Genomic DNA, 5720 nt, shown 5'->3' with positions numbered 1-5720 from the left:
GGGACAGCATAGGAGGGGAAGACCCTCTATGAGATGGATTGATTCAGTGACTGGGGTAATCGGAATGGGTGTGTCAGAGGTGGTGCAGTTGGCGCAGGATAGAGCAGGGTTTAGAGCTGTTGTGCATAGGGTCGCTATGAGTCGGAAACGACTCGACGGCACATAACAACAACAACAACATTTCTTTCTTAACAATGTCTAATTTTCCTACATTCGTGCTACTCACATTCCACATTCCAGTCACTAGTTCTGCTTTCAACTGTTCCTCCTCTTTTGTTTTTTCCATATTTGAGGACTCAGCCTTGGTTGCCATATGTGCTTGTCTAAGTGTACTTAATTGTACATAGGGTTTTAAAAGGCTAGTTATTTCAGAAGTGGATGGCCAGTCCTCCTTCCTAGTCTGTCCTTCTTCCTAGTCTGTCTTAATTAGAATGTTCAGATTTAGAATGGTTTCTGACAAACATTTGACAGAAAGGAGCAGATGAAAGACACTTTGTAACCACAGAAGTAACCAACAAACTCAGTGCTGTTCCCCACTCTTGGTACCTGTGTCTTGACCCACCCCTTTCCCAGCAGCACCAGCATCCCTTTTCACTACCACCTATGTCATTTAACATACCTCTTTCCTTAACCAGCTCTTGATATGATGACTTAGGTCTCAAGCCATCTGGGCTTCTGTCATTCCAAACAGCTCATGGTGCTGCCAGTATCTTATTTTGAGGTCAGTATTTCTTGAGATTAGGAGTATCTAAGTCCAAACACCAGGTACTACTAGTATTAGGAAAGACTTCCTATCTTAGATGGTTCAGAGAAAATGTCCTTTGCTTTGTACTTCTGCTCCAGGACTGGTAAAATTATTTACAAATTAATATAATTGTATAAAAATTTTCTCTATTAGCTCTAATAACTATGATCATTCTTCAAGTCTAGTATGCTTATAAATTTTAATAGCATTAACAATTCTATGAAAATGAATACTCTAAAAATTCTTGCTTGCTGAAACTGAGGAGGACTTGAAATCTTTGCTGCAGAAGGTCAAGGACTTTAGTCTTCAATATGTATTGAAGCTCAACTTCAAGGAGAAAAATATTCTTACCACTGGGCTGGCTGGCAACACTGTGATAGATGGAAAAGAGATTGAGGCTTTTAACTGTACCAGCTCACTCAGCTCCACATTCAACACTCTTTGCACCAGCATTCAGGAAATCAAAAGATGAGTTACACTAAGGAAATCTGCAGTCAACTATCTCTCCAAAGTTCTAAAAAGCAATGATGTCAGTCTAGAGACTAGAGTGAGCCTGATAGAGTTTGTAACCTTTTCAGTCACTTACTACACATCTGAGAGCTGGACACTGAATGTTGTTGTCTAGTATTGAGTCAGGATGGACCTATAGTTGGCCCTCCAGTGGGTTTTCAGAGGCAATAATTCAAGGGAAGAAATTGTCCATCATTCTCCCATGGAGCAACTGGTGGATGTGTATTGCATGTGTCTTTGAGGAGAGGTGTTGTAAAAAGTACTGAATATCACAATGACCGCCAAAAGAGCAAACAGATTCATGTTGACAAAATTGCAGCCAGAGTTCTTCTTAGAGACAAATATGACAAAAGCCTCATTTCTCACACTTTGGCTGTTAGGAAGACTATTCATTAGAAATGAATATCATACGTGGAAAGGTATAGGGTAAGTGAAAAAGACATATATCCCCAACAAGATTGATTGACACAGTGACTGAAGCTCTGGAGATGATAAGATGGCAAAGGATAGGATAGGGTTCAGGTCTATTGTTCACAGGGTATTACAAGTCATATTAGACTTGGTAACACTTAACAGCAACAGCAGTAGCAGATATATTACTACATATTTTACTGTAAATATTTTCCTTTTTATATTTATTTTTATACACTGCAAATTTAATGATACCATATGTTGTTGTTATGTCCTATTGCGTCATCTGCAACTCTTAGCAACTCTGTGTACAATAGCTGAACTGTGCCATATTCTGACCCATTCTCACTGTCTGTGACACATCTATTGCTCCTACCCCAGTCATTGCGTCAATCCATCACATCCAGGGATCTTAATCTCCTGTGCTGTCCCTCTACCCTTCTAACCATAGTATCCTTCTCTAAAGACCGGTCCCTTCAGGCCGTGTAAAGCTTTAGTCTTCAAATCATTGTTCTTCAGTCTTTTGGAGACATCTCTGACAGAAGACTTACTCAATATGGCACATCTCTTGATTTTCTGACTGCTAGTACCAAGATTTCCTGACTGCTAGAAACTTGATTTTCTGACTGCTAGTATGTGTGGTTCTGTTTCATACTTTGGGCATGTGGCCAGGAAGGACCTGAAAGTGGGAAATCATACTTGGAAGAGTGGAGGAACAGTGCAGGAAAGGAAGACCGAGGATGAGATGGATTGCCTCAAGTGACTGGAGCAATGGGATTAGGTCTGTTGGAGACAATAAGATTGACTTAGGATAGGGCAGGTTTTAGAGCTAATGTATGAGTTGCAGGTGACTTGATGGCACATAACAAGAATGTTTATTGTTAATCCAAATAAGATAAATCATTGACAATTTCAATCCTTTTTCCTTCTGTCATGATGTTGCCTGTTGGCTCAATAGTGAAAATCTCTCTCTTTTTTTTTTAAGCATTCAATGCTATTTTAGTTGTATATTTTTTTCTTTTTTTAAATTACATTTTCATGAAAATTTATAAATAACTTGGATTTCCATTCATTCATTGTTGCACAGTTTCCTCTCTGTCCCTCTGCCTCTACAGTTTGCTTTTTACTTTGGAAAAAAGTTCTTTCATTGTTATGTTTATTTGATGTTAGAGCTAACTTGTATTTTGAAGGCTGTAGTCCTTGATCTTCTGCAGCAAGCATTTCAACTTTGCCTCCTCACTTTCAGCAAGCAAGGTTGCATCATCTGCATAAGGCAGATTGTTGACTCTTTCTCTGGATTCTGATGTTATGTTCCTCTTCATAGAATCAAGCAGGCAATAATCACTATAAAAGAACTAAAAATCCACACAACAGGATAAATAAATGACATTATGGCAAATGGATAAAAGATTTAACTCTTTCAGGATTTCATTTTAATTGAACTCTAAATCAATACCCATTAAAGAAATCAGACAACACATTACATTGCACAAATTTGGTTCTAGGGACCATGTTCAAGTATTAAAGAGCAAGAATGTCATTCTAGAGATTGTTGTTGTTGTTGTTGTTGTTGTTAGGTCCCATCAAATTGTGTACATCTCATAGTGACCCTGTGAACACAAGATCTGAACCTAGTCCGGTCTCTCACCATTTTTATACTTTCTGACACACCACAAGAGTCCATTGCAGCAGTCATCTTGTCAATCCACCTGGTCTTCCTCTCCTTCGCCGACCTTCCACCCTTCCCACCATCATTTCCTTCTCCAAGGAATAGTACCCCCTAGCAACATGTACAAAGTACAAGCGGTGAAACCTCATCATTCTTGCCTCCAAAAGGAACTCAGCTACACCCTCTCCAAGACATATCTATTCATTCTCTTAGCTGTCCTTGGGATGTTCAGTGCTCTTCTCCAACAAATACAGCTGAAAGGCATCAATTCTTATTCTGTCATCTTTATTCATTGTCTAGGTCTCAGATTCATATCTAGTAATTGGAAATGCTATGGCCTGAATCAGATGCACCTGAGACCTTAAATTGACATCACTACTTCTTAATAATTTGTAAAGGTCCCTAACTGAAGTTTTTCCCAATGCAATGTGTCTCCCTATTTCCTGACTGCTCGTAACAAGAGTGTTAATTGTGAAGCCAAGTAAAGTAAAGCTGTTGGCAGTTTCAATCTCCTCTCCATCCATGATGACACTGCCTATTGGTCCAGTGATAAAAAAAAAAACCACCTTTGTTTTCTTGATATTGAGAAGCAATTGGTATTGAAGGCTGCATTCCTTGATCTTCTGAAACAAGTGTTTCAAGTCCTCTTCACTTTTAAGCAAGCATGCCACATTCCTCTTCATAGAGTCCTGCCTCTTGGATAATTTGTTCAGCATATAGATTAAACAGGTAGTGAGATAGAATACAATCCTGAAACATTTCTTTCCCAATTTCAAACCATGCAGTGCTCTCCTGCTCTGTTCACACATCCTGATCCAGGTGTAAGTTCCTTATGAGCATGGTCAAGTGCTCTGTGATTCCCATTATTTTCAGTATCAGCCACAACTTGTCATGATCCACACAGTCAAATGCCCTTACATAGTCAATAAAGTACAAATTGATATTCATCTGTTATACCTTACCTTTAGCCAGGATCCATTTGAGATTCACAGTGATATTTCTGGTGCCACAAATTCTTTTAAATACAGCTTAAACTTTTGACAATTCCCTATCTATATACTGTTCTAGTCATTTTGAATGATCTTTAGGAGTATTTTACTTGCATGTGATATATATTATATGATTTGATAATCCATATTCAGTTGGGTCCCTTTTCTTGGGAATAGGAACAAATATGGATCTCTTCCAATTTATTGGCCAGACAGCTGTCTTCTAAAATCTTGGCATACCCGGTGAGTGAATACAAGGATGCATCTGTTAATTGAAACAAGTCAATTTGTATACCCTCAATGCCTGGGACATTCCCCCCGGCCCCCACCCCAGTGTCTTCAAGGCAGCTTCCACTTCTTCTTTCATTACAATTGGTTCCTGTTCATATGGTACTACCTGAAATATTTCAATGTCAATCAATTATTTCTGGTACAGTGACTGTGTATTTCCTCCATCTTCTTTTGATGCTTTCTGGGTCATTCAATATATTGTCTATAGGGTCTTTCAATATTATGATATGAGGCTTATATTTGTTTTTCAGTTCTTTCAGCTTCAGAAATGCAGAGTGAGTTCTTCCCTTTTGATTCTCCAATTCCAGCTCTCTGTCAATTCCACTATAATACTTTGTTTTGTCCGCATGAGCTGCCCTTTGAAATCATCGGTTCAGCTTTTACTTTGACATGTTTTCTTAAGCACACCTAACCCAAGTCATAATATTTTCAACTACTTCATTGGCATTTTAAAGTTGGACATTTAGGAGGGAATGTTGAAGAAGTATTCTTAGAATTCTACTGCTAAAGAATATTAGATACAATATTGACTTCCATAGGAGGAAGTGAAACTCTCTTGGAATAAGTATGAATGTATTCCTTAGAAGTGAAGACTTTTTTGATGTATTATCAGGGTGAGGCAATAACTGGAGAAGGACATCATGATTGGGAAAGTAAAAGGTTAGCAAAAGAGGAAGATCATGAATGAGATTAATTGACACAGTGGTTACAATAAAGGGTTTCATCAGAAAAGGTACTGTAAGGATGATACAAGACTATGCTGGGTTTTTTCCTACTACATATAAGGTCACTGTGAAGGGAAGCTAACGGGATAACATCTAACAACAGCAATATTCACAGAAATTTTGAATTTAAGAAATGTATAAAAAAGCTATAAGAGAGAAGGGACAGCTCAATCCAGGGTGTAATATCATTTCTGGAAGGGAACAACAGGTTTCCTAGCTTGCCATTCAGGTGGTTTGGGTAAACCATTGCTGTCTAGCTACACCATGTGTGACCCCAATAAGCTCAAGGGAAAGGAGTCAGGTCAGCTCAAAGCAGGACAGATTGAGCCAACCAAGAAGGAATTAATGGAGAAAAAACAAATAGAAAGGATATGCTGTAT

The 5720-nt window shown here is 38.5% G+C and overlaps 1 pseudogene; it reads left to right on the top strand.

Moving 5' to 3' along the window:
• Positions 1-5720, top strand: part of LOC102872207 — a 62386-nt pseudogene that overhangs the window by 56253 nt on the left and 413 nt on the right.

This window comes from Elephantulus edwardii, unplaced genomic scaffold (assembly GCF_000299155.1).
Source record: "Elephantulus edwardii isolate Elephantulus edwardi_28Jun2011 unplaced genomic scaffold, EleEdw1.0 scaffold00136, whole genome shotgun sequence".
In the NCBI taxonomy this organism is placed as follows: domain Eukaryota; kingdom Metazoa; phylum Chordata; class Mammalia; order Macroscelidea; family Macroscelididae; genus Elephantulus; species Elephantulus edwardii.
Note: the sequence above shows the minus strand (reverse complement) of the source record. Positions and strands in the feature narration are given on the sequence as shown.